We start from the raw sequence: 14,637 nt of genomic DNA, 5'->3' as shown, positions 1-14,637 counted from the left end.
ATTGCGATCTGTCACTCCTTGCTCAATCCCTGTTTTGACTTCTTTGACTGTAGGTAGTTTATTTTGAGTTTTTACGTTAGTTGTATTATGTGGAGTAGTTAATTACAATCGAAGTAGTCGAAGTATATTTCTCGATACGAATCGCTTTACGACTGTGAATAAAAGGAAGTAACAATGCGATAAAGTCAACTAAATGATAATCGAACTAATCTAATCAACATCGCGCTCGCAAACCCGAATTACGCATTTTGGTGATTATTATACGTGTGTGTGTGCCTTATGTGTTACTTGTGCATGGTTACTTACGTTACGTGGTAATCAATCGAATCGAATCGCAAATCGAATACGAACGAAGGATGATTGTATGTAAATATAGTGGTTGGGATTAAAAGTAATTTGAATAGGAAACTCTATTGCGAGTGATGCGCAATCGCAATCGAAATCGAAATATCAAGAATCGTCGCGCCGCGCACTCGAACCAGATGTCACCCGGCTGGATCGCCATCTGACCGGGCTGCCATCCGGTCGGTGTGCCATCCGACCGACCTGTTATCCTGGTGTGGTGTCATCTGACCGACCCACCCTTTCCTCTTTTGGAATCCAATAAATACCCCTGTCATTGTCATCATTTCCACTTTTGGAAATCCTCTGTCCGAGCAGCACGTGTTCTTCACCTTTTCTCCGATTTCTCTCAAACCAGGTAAGATCTCGTCCTAAATCTTGTACTTCCTTGATCTACACGCACTCCTATACCTTTCTACCTTTTGAATATTGACTTTTAACCGTGAAATCACCAAGATTCAAGGTGTTCTAGGATGACGTCATCATGTGTTCTTGAAGAACTCCATGTTTTGGCCTCAATCCACCAAGGACAACTTAGATCTAACCGATTTCCACATAAACAAACAAAGATCTCTGGTAGATCTAAACATTTTCACCAAGAAAAGGATTAAAAGATGGTTTTCCAACTTTCTTTCAACTCTTTTACACTCAATACGCTCAAAACCGGTGGAATCAGGCCTTGTGTCGACATACCACTCGTTCTGTGGTTATGTTAGCTCAAGATCCGATCCTGTCCACGAGGTTTACCGATTTCGAGTTAAACATAGAACACCGTCACCGAAAAGTTAACTGACCGGAACTGGGTGATTCATGTCCGATCAGAAGCACAAAGTAGTGACAAGGTTACTGTTGTTTTACACGTTATCTAAATGCCTCGATAAAACGACAAACGATCAAAACGACCAAGTGAAAGACGAACGAAACGACCAGCACGGAGTGACTACCCGACCGAACTACCATTCGACCGGACAGCCATCCGAGCGACCGGTCGCCCGAACGACAGTCACTTTGGGACCCACACTTAATCAACCTCATTTAAAGTTAACTATTGACGAAATGTTGTCCGATCGGACTATCATCTGACCGGATTACTCTTCGGATCATGAGATACTTGACTTTAACACTTAATCGATTTTTCAACATGTTCAATCCACTAGAGATGCCACCCGACCGGACTGTTGTCCGATCGAGTGACAACCGGCTGTGAACATATTCTCACTGAAGTGCCAACCCATCGGATTTCCGTCCGATAGGACAACCGACCGATCGACCGACCTGAGAGGTAGAGATACTTCAATGTTTTCAAATACTATAACAAAAACTTCAAAAGTCAAACCATCATGCACAAACACATCTTTCTCATAGGAAGAAACATTCCACTCGAATAGTCATCCGACCGGACTACTGTCCGACTGGATAACCATCCGAACGGCTTATCATCCGCACGACTGACCGTCCGATCGGATTGCCATCCAACCGGACTACCATTAAACCCATCAACGCTTGTTTTGCACGTCACTTATCGTTATTCTATCGAACTATTCAGGCTAACCTTACTCTCAAGCGCTCCCTTCAATCCATCCAACTGCTGTGAATATACTCGATCCCTTTTTGCTTCAAGCACTTTTGGGTGTTACATACGTTACTTATACGAAATCACTTCGAACACACTACGCAATGTTTTAAACGCTAAACGTTACCGCATGTATTACGTGACTTAATGAATGCTTGTTTGTTATGTTTACACATGGAATGCTGTCTTCCTGCCTTAACGACAATAGTACTATAGTTTGGACTCAGCACCCGCTTATGCAGGGGTTGTTAAGGACAATTACTTGCATGGATTACAGTGGTGATCATGTATTGTGAGCTGCCTTGGGCAGTCAACCCTCAGTCATTGGTATCGATAGATCCGTGTCGATAACTAACATGCTTCGTTTTCCTCTGTGTACATGCTGGTTATGCGTAAACTATTTCGAACTCTATATGCTATTATCAAACTTGTATACTCGCCTTTACACTATGTGTATTGACTTTTATTTTAACGTATGTGACAGGTAATTAGGATGCTTTTCTGCTAGGAAAGCGAGGCTAGAATAAGCTTCTAGAGCCCAACAAATAGTTGTCTGTAGATCTGAAAACAGGAGTCTCTAGAAGCAGATAAACAATTGGGCAATTTTGTAAAATCTGAGTTGTTGGAATAGAACTATTTGCCTAGATTTTGTCTATATAATTTGTTTACCTTTTGAGACATGGTATGGGACATGTTACTTTAAATTGAATGGTAATGATAATTGTTATGGAAACTACTAGACAATCTGTTTCGCTCAGTGCCGCGCCCCGATGATTCCGCCATCGGTTGGGGTGTGACAATTTAGCTGAGAACAGAAGAACAGAAGGGGCTGGACGGCTGGTGGTGTTGTTCGACTTCGAGGAGAGGAGGAACAAAAGAACAGAAGGGCTGCACTGCTTGTGGTGTTGTTCGACTTCTTCAATCTTCAAGGTATGTGCTTTTTTATCTTTAGGTTTAATTTAGGGCTTCAATTTATGTGATTTAGGTTGAAATTAGGGGTGAAATTGGTCCGATTTTTTGCCCTAAACTTGTTAAATCTTTCTGTAACTATTAGAGTTTGAAATTTAGGAGAACCGGGTACCCACCTTCCTCTCTCCTTTTTAATGTTTTGTTGTCTTTGTTCATTTGTTTGTTAAACAATGTTTACGTTTTATAGTTTGAGAACGTTTTTTATTTGATATTAATGTTTTACCCGACCCGACTCGAATCAAATCACCGACGTCTGACACCAACATACACCTCGAAACTGCGCGATAGAAATTTTTTTTAGGTCCTTACCTTCCGACCCCCTGAACTTTTTTTTCAAGCTTCGCCACTGATCATGAGGCAACTTCTGTTTAGTTACACCTAATACCATTGTAGATAAGTGGTATTATTTCGTAATACATACATGTTTCCCGCTACATCGCGTGAGGAAGTTTCCACTACTTAGTATTAAAATATCATAGATCACCCTTAAGCAAGAGCTTCCATATCACTGAATATTTCCAATTAAAACAACATTAGGTGACAAATCAAATGATCATTCAAACTGAGAAACAAGTTCCCTCACAAACCAGATTAAAGAAAGGCCACATGGCTAGCAAAATCAAGAAAAGAAGGTTTGCACATTGCACCTCATGTATGTATTGTTATGATATACCAACAAGTAACAGGCTTCTTGCCACTGCCACTCGACTGTGTATAGAATATTGCCACGAGATTATGAAAAAAATTATTTCTGGATGCCGAATGTGTAGTACCCAGAACCCTTAAACTTTCTAAGTGAAAGTGAGTCGAGAAAAAAACAGCAATAATTCTTGAAAACCCGTCTAGGTGGCCCATTCTTTTTGGATGTCGAATGTGTAGGTCAGCTCCAAGTAGCACTTGTTGTCATCATCAAGAAAAAATGAACTTATGTGGCAATTTTGACATGTTAAACAAGTTGAAAATCATGTATACAACAGATAAATTATGTAGAAAAAATTTAAAAAGGACAAGAAGGTGTTTGTGGGTCATTCCAACCTGTTTTAACTTGTACAAATTAGTGATTCGTTTCAACCCATCCGGATTTGACTCATTACCCAAGCCACACGACCCATCAGTTTTGCCATCTATTCCAAATATAGATCGACTATGATTAAAAAAAATCTTTTAGTAGACATGAGAAAGTACAAACATATCTTGATCTTTGTCGAAGCATGGGTGAAAACAAAGTATAAATCTTGATGATTTTAAAGCAAAATGAAGCGGGTCAAACATCATGAACGCCGTCTTAATTGTTTTGAAATCACATTGCTAAAAATAGATTCTTACTTTAATTATATAGCTTTTAAAAATAAATCTAATACACAATTTGAAAAATAGACTAAAATGTGTTAGCGCTTAAACCTGCCCCAATGTAACCAAATAAATAAATTTATGTTTTGGTGAGTTACTCAACCCGCCTATTAAACATTAAAAAACACAAAGTCTTGATGCTTTTGAACATTAATACCTTAGTTTTTGCGGAGTATGATCCTCTTGCAAATATCCCCCAAGGAGTGGTTTCTTCGGTCATAACATGTATGTAAGGCTCAGCTTGAGGACTAAAAGTTCCAAGCATTTGCTTCGAGCTGTCAACTAAAATTTTTGTTTTGTTGTCAAATTTAAGGTCAAAATCAAAATAAATTAAAAGTTGCATTTTAAACAGGTTTAGTATTAAACAGGTCGATCTGGTTACGTTTTATCTCTAACGGGTAAAACAACGCCTAATTTAAGCGCGTGACCCAACGTGCCAATTTTTTTCATCTCTAAACTAAACAGCTCAGTGGGTCAAGTTAGTTAATCTATTGGATCACATAAATGAATCACACCCGTTGACAAGCCTACAAATTATTCTAACGAATGTAGATTTCGCAAAAGAATGTATGTACCTTTTTAATACCCTTTTTCCAAACAGTGTTGGTGTACTTGAGCCCACAAACTATGTTATTGCTGATCTTGAAGGATAATCTCAAATTGTATTTACTACCTTCCTTTAGGGTAAACCAAAGGCCCTTCGGGTGCCCAGATTCTGGGATCTCAAGAACAATATCAGGTCTATCAGCAACAACTATGGTCAGACTCTTTATCTTCACATCGGGCTCTTCGATTTCTTTTAAAGGGTGGAGATACAATACGAAGTATATTTGGCTCAAAAGTCTAGGAAGTGATCTTAACCATCCATTTAGTTAATCAATGACTAAGATTAAATGATGGAAATTGAAGGGAAGAAAAGAGGCGCGTGAGTTTGTTTAGAGGCATTCTAGTCAATCCAAGACAATAGTTTCTCTCTCCTGAAGTCACACTTAGGTAGACTTCGCATGTAGATGCTCCTCCCCTAGAAGCTCTACGATGAAATACAAGTGTCATTCATGGTGCTCCTTTCTCCTGGAAGATTCAAAACGTCATAGATAATCACGGTTGGCGAATCTGGCAAGATGGGGTTGGCACATACTACTCATGTGATCCCTAAGGCTGCTGGTGTGTTGGGTAACTTTAAACAACGAGAACAGAAAATCGTAGTGGCCGTACTGTGTCTGTAACGCCGTGTTAGAAGTCATCCTCCCCTGGGTCTTCCATCAAGTGACAGTCTGATCTTATGTCGGTTTACGAATAGAAGCTTGATTATTGCAGCGGGTCAAGCAGGTTGTCGATGTGAGATAGAGGGTGATGGTCTATGATTGCCACCTTGGGGTAGTCTGTACGCGTACGGAAGGACTTGTCCTTCATTTTCCACAATAGAGCTCGGGCTCCCCAGAACAAGGAGCTAGATCGCTAAAACTCCCACGCGGTAGGTTCTGAAATTGACTAGATAGTTCTTGCAACCTTCCTGGTGCAAGATGGTATGAAGTACGAGTGATCAAGGCTGCTTCTGGCATGAGATTAAACTGGGATTCTGCCTAACAGTTGTGGAAGTAAGCCCGGAAGTTCCTCGGGTAACAAACCGAGAGGGATCACAAACGATTGGTGGATCCTCGATCCTCTTTTCCTTCAGCCCTATCATCAGTAACGGTTGCTAACACAACAGAGTAATCCCTCCGTAGACACTTCTGGCCTTCACAGCTGAAATGACGCTAAATTTTGCACTACTTTGATGCTTTAGAACAAATAACGATTCTCCACACAAAGTTTTCTCCTCACTGGTTATATCTGCGCGATATCTGGATAACCAACCCATACGGACTACTGCATCAAAACTATCAAGGGTAGTAGAAGGATGGTCGACATCGAACAATTGTCCCACAAGGTCGAGTTTGCATTCCAACAATCATATGAGGTTTCAGTGGGCTTGCCATCTGCCGATTCCACAGCAGGTTCAGTTTCAAGAAGTATCAGGGTTGAGCAAAACAGCGACGAAGCGATTTATTACTAAGAACGTGTAGGCCACCATGTTGTTACAATCCTGGCATCGCCCATGCCAATCCTAAATGCCCTTCACGAGTACCACATCCAGTGTTGTTGCTACTGCTACTAGAACTCCCAAAACTGTCATTGTTCCCTGGGTTGGTGACGTCTTGACTTAACAGCAGTCATTCCTTGCCAATGCCACCTTCGTTTCCATGCTACGATTACGAATACCTTGATGTTGCCATGACTGTTGCCTCTAATGTCGTTGTTCGAAACGGAGCCCTGCGACCTTTCACCAACAAGGTCCATCCTGTCACATTTCCGTGCCACGTCCTAAAGCGTTACTCATTGTGCTGACAGTCACACATTTCATACTACAGTCGATTGTCATCGTTGATGTCCCGATTGATTCGTAAGAGTTGACTCTCATAAGTCGCTTAGGATTCGATTGAAGTCAAATTGCTGATGTTCGCTGCCAGTAATCAAGGTCGTTCTAATACTGAGGTTGGTGAGGCTCTACGCTCATCCTCTTGTCCATCGTTCTTGTAAGTTAACTGGGTAATGCACGATATGTTTCCAGAGTGTTGCAGATGTGATCGCACTCGGGGGCTAAAACGTCAGCACATTGAGTTCCAACAACAGAGAGGAGTGGGGGGGGGGTATAGACCAATCATTGACACTGCAACATCCACTCAGGGGTGTTCGTACAAGCACCTAGCATTCTACACAGTTCGCTAGGCATTCAGATGGGTGTTCAGGTAATACTCGATAGCATCGAGATTCGAAAGGTTTCAGAGGGAAGTGAAAAGATCACATTCAAGTAGGAGACAATTACTACTATGACTCCTATAGACTGTTGTGTTTCATATCAACCAAATAACGGAACGGAACCCCTTCTTCACTTGTTAAGCCTCACTGGGACTCACATGCACCCCACATTATTATTATGTGTGCACCCACAATTATATTGTGATTTGCATGCTCATCTCAGCTCCTCCTAACTCATGTCAAATGGTCCTTCAAACTCAGATATCAAACAGGGGCTATCAAAACATCAAGGTTACAAGAATCCCAAGGCTACGACACACTAACAACACATCAAAATGCAAACAAGCAGTTCATGTAATTATGCTATAGTGACGAGTGTGTGTCCGTATGCTACATCATAAACAGGTGTACACTAGTCATGTAATGTATGCATCAAGTGAAGACGAACCTTGCCATCTGGAGCTGAGTGTCATGGTCGTATTCCCGTTTTCAGAACTGTTCGGTTATAGTCTGGTTTTATAAAAACGTTTTTAAAACCAAGTTCACTATAACCAGTGGCTCTGATACCAAACTGTCACACCCCCAAAATACCACCTAGGGAATGTCCCTGTTAGGCGTGCGACATACCAATAACGAGCCACTAATTACATTGTACGCGTACAAGTCCTTAATTGTTAATAAAATACCATCAACAAGTTTAAGTGAAAACCAAAGTATTCAGCGGAAGCAAAATTAAACAGTTTTAAAACCAATGTATAGTATCAAAAATAAATCTTTCCAGACGACCCATGACCACTCCAGCTACTCCAAACAGCAAGTTCCAATACAAAACAGCTAACGACCTACAAGCATGCAAACAAGTGTGTCAGACAACGCTGGTGAGTTCAAAGTTTTGTTACCGAGTTTGATTACCAGATACATGTGTAAAACAATTTAACAATTTGATTTGATGTTGTTATTACTCGATTACCGTATGTGGCGACTAGATGTGAATGCCCAACCCCAATGCCTCCATTTAGGCATTGGTCATGAGGTCAAGGTATCAAACAACCTTGAATAGATGTAAGGGGTCTTATACGTACACGATGTGAATGCCCAACCCCAATGCCTCTAACTAGGCATTGGTCATGAGGTCCAGGTAATTAGTTCACGCCCGTCCTTTCGGCCCGGTGTGAGGGTGCCAATCCTAATAGCGCTATCAACTAAATACCTCGTTGCTTCTTCAGCAACACGGTAGATGTATGGGGTCTTACATGATTTATACTGTGTTCAATAACCAACATCCCAAATAAACAGTTTACCCAGTATTCCCTTTGGAAACGTTTACCAGATGTCACAAACCACCGGGACGCATGCTTAGAAAAGTGCAGTGAACTCACCTTTGGTTTGCTCGGTAGAATTTGCTACTTGTTATTCAGTAAATCAACACGTCCTAAAAGGTTACCAGTTATAGTCAGTTTACATGCACTTAGCGTACAACAAATTAACGTATTCGAGGTTTACATCAAGCATATTCTTAGCTCATAAAACACACACGTGTAACTCAGTCATGACAATTTATTCATCTATGTGGGGTATCGCCCAACTTGCTTAACATGTAACTACTCAATATGTCGAATGCATACATACGTAACCTGTTTGTACACCCCTCGAACCCAATGTTACGCACATAAATAATCCAAAGATAAGACATGTAAGAACACAATTGCTAACAAATCTAAAACATGTATTGCCCAGCCAATTCACACCATATGCGGCCACTACTTTGGCAGTTTGCTCGGTTAGATCAAATGTCCGTTTACAGTCGGTCAATTGAATCCTTATATAATTACCAGTGATAATTAGTTGTTACGTTTACGTAATTCACAATCTCCCGTGCACATAGAACAAATAGTCACAAATATGTTTCATGCTATCACATAAGCTGTAACAAATATTCACTTCAACGCCTAACCATATTGTACATTCAAGTCATATATCCGTTCAGTTTAATCTAATCACTCGACTCATGGCAACATTATCAACATATAATCTCAACCACAGTGGTCACCTCTAACCCGATGCGGGCCCTGGCCCAACCTGGATTTCATAACAGTTGTGCGGCCCAGCCTAGTGAACTGCTCAATCGTTTAACAATCAAACCTCCCCTCCCTTGGCTGAGGCCTAATTGTCACAAGGAGTGTGGGCCGATCAGTTGGGCCTGCCCGGTTCCCAAACAGAATTCGGTTCCATATGTGTTAATTGTTACAACACCCCCATACAATTATCTATCCCACTTGAAACTCAATTCAGCAACCCAACCACTGATATATAGAAATTATTTATAATCCATATAATGGATTGCATGTGCATACTCCAAATAAGTCATTCTGACAAACCACATGTAGGCAGCCCCAAGGCATTCAGAAAGCATCAGGCCTATGCTAGGTGACTTATGTCATTTATTAAACATATACCCTAGTCTATGTTTCCCTCTCATGTAACCCACACAATCAACAAAACTATTACAATCAACTATGTTAATCTCATGACAGTACTCTAGACATACATGACACGAGCCTACCAATCCTTCACTAATTCGGTTATCATAGGGTTGTATGCTTACTCATATTGCAAACAAGAGTTATATCAACACGAACAAATTCAGTTGCACGCTTAATACATATTCGGATCAGGTTGTCATCAAGTCTTAATATCAATAGTCACTATTAGCATTTAACAGATCATCAACATCCTATCCTAGCAAACGATTTACGCGAAACATAACAGCATGAAAATTAACCAGTGATATATACTAACCGGAGATCTCACTAGCCAAGATGTAACTCGAACAGGGATGGGTTTGGTATTGCCGCACACAAGTTATGAGAAAGGTAGGGTTTATTTGTTTTGGGTTAAATGATATCTGTCCCTAATGCATGCAGTTGTAACAACATGATTTGGTTGGGCCATTCAAGTGCCGAATTGGGCTTAAATCTAATAGATTAGTCTTATTAATAATTGGTTATTTTGCTCATGCTAACCGGATCACCAAGCCCTTCTTTGCAGCCCACGTATTCGAAATACTTGGGCTGTCGAACGACCAACAAACGAACAAGAAAGTTTGGCCCGACCATATGCGCGACCCAAGGTTCATGTCCAGTCGCATGCGTATGCACATTTACTTAAACGTATACGGTGTTTAACGACCAATTACGATTACGAGTATTTACCGATTTCTATCGTCGAAAGGAATACGTAAGGATAACAAGAAACAGGATTACCCGACAAAGAGATACTGACCTTGAAAGTTCGGGTTGTCACAATCAGGGCTGAGTCTTTACGAGGATCGAGGAAACGGTTAGAGCAAAAGGAAGACGACGCTTATTACGTGACAGGGCGCATATGGGTCCCACACTATGGAAACTTACGCGAGCTTGTGATGGATGAAGCATATAAATCTCGTTACTCAGTACATCCGGGTTCGGATAAGATGTATCACGATTTAAAGACTACATACTGGTGGCCTAGCATGAAAGCCCACATAGCAACTTACGTCAGCAAATGTTTGACTTGTGCGAGGGTCAAGTCTGAATATCAGAAACCATCGGGCCTACTCCAACAATCAGAGATCCCGAAATGGAAATGGGAGCAAATTTCCATGGATTTCGTTACTGGCCTGCCTAGATCTCAACGCGAAAATGACACTATTTGGGTGATAGTAGATCGATTGACTAAGTCTGCACACTTTTTGGCCATCAAAGAAACAGACAAGTTCTCTACTTTAGCAGTCGTTTACTTAAGGGAAGTGGTTTCGAGGCACGGGGTGCCAACTTCCATTATTTCCGATCGTGATGCACGTTTTACTTCTGAGTTGTGGCAAGCAATGCACAAGTCTTTTGGCTCACGTTTAGATATGAGCACCGCTTATCATCCACAAACAGATGGGCAATCTGAACGCACCATCCAAACCCTTGAAGACATGCTTAGAGCATGTGTAATCAATTTTGGCAATGGTTGGGAAAAACACCTTCCTTTAGTGGAATTTTCGTATAATAACAGCTACCACACCAGTATCCAGGCCGCTCCGGTTGAGGCATTGTAAGGACGTAAATGCCGATCACCTCTTTGCTGGGCAGAAGCTGGTGATAGCCAAATCACAGGCCCAGAACTGGTGGTAGACACAACGGAAAGGATTGCCCAGATACGACAACGAATGGCGGCAGCTCGTGACCGTCAGAAAAGCTACGCTGATAAGCGCAGGAAACCACTCGAGTTCCAGGTTGGGGATCATGTGCTACTCAAGGTCTCTCCTTGGAAAGGTGTAGTTCGTTTTGGCAAGCGAGGCAAACTCAATCCGCGTTATGTCGGACCGTTCGAAATCATCGAGAAAATTGGTAAAGTCGCTTACAAGCTAAACCTACCCGCAGAACTCAGTGGAGTTCACAACGTATTTCACGTGTCAAATCTGAAGAAGTGTCTGTCAGATGAGACCCTCATAGTTCCTTTGAAGGAGCTCACTATCGACGATCAGTTGCGATTCGTTGAGGAACCAGTTGAAATCACAGACCGAGACGTTAAGGTTCTCAAGCACACCAGAATACCTCTTGTTCAAGTTAGTTGGAACTCCCGTCGTGGCCCAGAGTTTACCTGGGAACGAGAAGACCAAATGAAACACAAGTATCCCCAGTTGTTCTAGAAAAGTGCAATCACTACTGAGGCTGAAGCTACTGCGGAATTTCAGGACGAAATTCCAAACCAACGGGGGGATGATGTGACACCCCAGAAAAACAAGGAAACCACGCAACTTAACTAGCTTCCTCAGTAACCACGCGCTAAATTTCGGGACGAAATTTCTTTCAAGTTGGGGATGATGTGACGACCCGGACTTTTAAGGTTAGTATCACGTAATCTTGTAATTATAATCCTCATTTTTCTCCGTCCATAAACTTGTTTTACATAAACATGCTCGTGTATACTTGGGTGTGTGGTCTAGTCTATGTCGGGTCATTGTTGGGCCGCAGGAAGAGTGGGCCGCTCTTACACACACACACTTCATTCTGCTATAATTCCAATCCTAAAACCAACTCGGCCCACTACCATGTTTGTGGTTTGATTTATTAAACATGGCCCAATAACTTAAAAGCCCTAATGGCTATCGAAACAAAATGTGGTTCAAGTGGGCTCAGCCTACTTGATTCCGATTATGACTAGGAGCTTGTTCCATGCATTTGTTATATATATCAATGTTAGTTGAAACAAAACCTGTGACAACCCTCACTAAACCAGGTATCCGTACGATTAATTAATTTTAATTACGTGCCTAATGATTGTGCTTAATTACAACTGATGACGTAGACTGCTTTTTGATTTCTATAACACACATACATATGCATCACATTTCATACTGTCACTCCATTTATTACACACAAACTTTAGTGACATACTTGATGCACAAAGCACAGCTAGCACAGTTAAGTGGATAACTCAGGAATATACAGACAGTGTTTTGAGACCCAGTATGGGCCAGGGACAAAGTACTACACTATTATGGGTGTAGGGGAGTGAGGACCATAAGACTGTGTCACTAGGTGATAGTTTGAGTGCCGGAAAGTGCCTAAAACTCATTTTAAGTACAAAATTCTGCATTTCAGCAAGAATTCAGCTTTTAACATACTCATATTATGCAGAGAATTGACTAAATGGTCCTGAATGCTTTCCTAAGTGTTGGAAATTAATTGTGTTACAAAAGATGCATAAAAGACACTATACGGTACAATTTAACACTTTAACGGAACAGTACTTAACCAAACAACCGGACATTACCCGGGACACCCAAATTTTGTCAGAAACGTTACTTTATTATTTTTAACTAATTATGGTCCCAAAAATCCCAACACACTATATAAATATGTCATACACTTACTACCTTAGATAATTCACTAAACCTTCCAAGTAATCACCTACTTATAATAAAAATTTACAAATAAACCTCCCCCCCCCCTCACTATTTTCGGCTCATATAGGGGCCCCACCCTTAATCATTACAAAATCCCCAAATAAAATATTCCCTTCATGGTGATTGGACACTTTTTATTCACTTCACTTGCCAAGAAATCACCATCACTGCATATAGGTTGGGCTATAAGAAACCTCATCATTTCACCTTCACTACAAGCTCACTCCACCATTTTTCTCACTCTCTCTCTCCCTCTCGGCTGCATACATCCGCCACCACCCTCACCACTCCAACATTCATCCATTGTTCCATTTTCAAGTTCAAAACAAGTGCTAGAAGAAGTCTTGTGAAGCTTGGAGCTTGGAGGGCTTGAAGAAACATCACACCTTGCATTCTCACGCCATTTTCATCATCATTCCTTGTTCATAAGTTCATCCCTAGCCTTTGTGCTAGTTGTAAGTTTTTGATTTCACTCTTGGTTACTTTCATGTTGTTTATTCGAAAGATTGTAAGTTGATGTTTAGCACATGAACCTAAAAAGAAAATGAACAAAGACCATGAACATAAGTTTACATGAAGATGAAACCTGGTTGGATTAACTTTGGTTAAAGCATGCATGATGTTGGATCGTTAAATTCTTGATAAACCCGTTGTTAGGACATTTATTGATGCGTTTTAGTAACGTTTACACTATAAAAAGCATGCTGATTAGCATTTTCAGCCAACTTCAACTGGCTGTAACTGGATCATAATAAGTCGAAAAACTGATTTTCTGAAGCCTAAATTATGCATTTTTGAAAAGCAGATTAAATGGCACTGGAATCGTAATTTTTCGAGGTCGTTTACTATTTTTAAAGGACTATTTTAGGACAGCAGCTCAAGCTGCGTTTTTACTGCAGAAAATGCGTGTTGTATTTTTAGTCATAACTTAAAACCTGGGTAGAACTAGCTCATGAAATTTATAGTGTAGATGATCACTGATGTCGCGGTGATCCTCCAACTGGAATTTGTCAATCGGACCTACGATGAATTTTAAGCGAATTATTCCGTAGACTGCAGTCAGAAAGTGACAAATCTGATTGCAGTTTGGTAAATGATTTTCTATAAAATATTGGTAATGAATTGGACCCCGATATGTTTACACAATAAAATTTGGACCATATAGGACATTCTGTAAAAATTTGGGAATTTTTTTGAATGAGTTAACTATTTTATTAAAATGCTCGAAAACAGTCCAGTTTTGAACATTAAAGCTGAAATAACATAGGTAATATTTTGCATATCTAAATGTCGGGTTGGTTATGCGGGAACGATTTAACGGGATATATGTTAAAGAAAATGATATGCTATTTAGCATGGATACCTCCATTTACAAAGGAGACTCTGGCGAAATTTTCCAAAAATCCTAACACTTAGTAAATTATTTTCTAGACAAATGTTTACTAGTATATTTTAGACTATGTTTTTCAAACATAAAACTCGCCATAATTTTTGTAACAAAATACAAAGTATCGGAGGTTGGTTTTATACATGAATGGTTAAATATATATTCTCTAAAAAGGACTTAAAAATATAATTTCCGATGCGAACATACATGTGCAAAATATCCCATCCTTGGGAAAGAAATGAGCATATAAAATACTTTAGAAGTATTGCTACAAGAATA

The sequence above is a fragment of the Helianthus annuus genome, chromosome 7, assembly GCF_002127325.2.
Source record: "Helianthus annuus cultivar XRQ/B chromosome 7, HanXRQr2.0-SUNRISE, whole genome shotgun sequence".
Taxonomy (NCBI): domain Eukaryota; kingdom Viridiplantae; phylum Streptophyta; class Magnoliopsida; order Asterales; family Asteraceae; genus Helianthus; species Helianthus annuus.
This window is presented reverse-complemented; position numbering follows the sequence as displayed.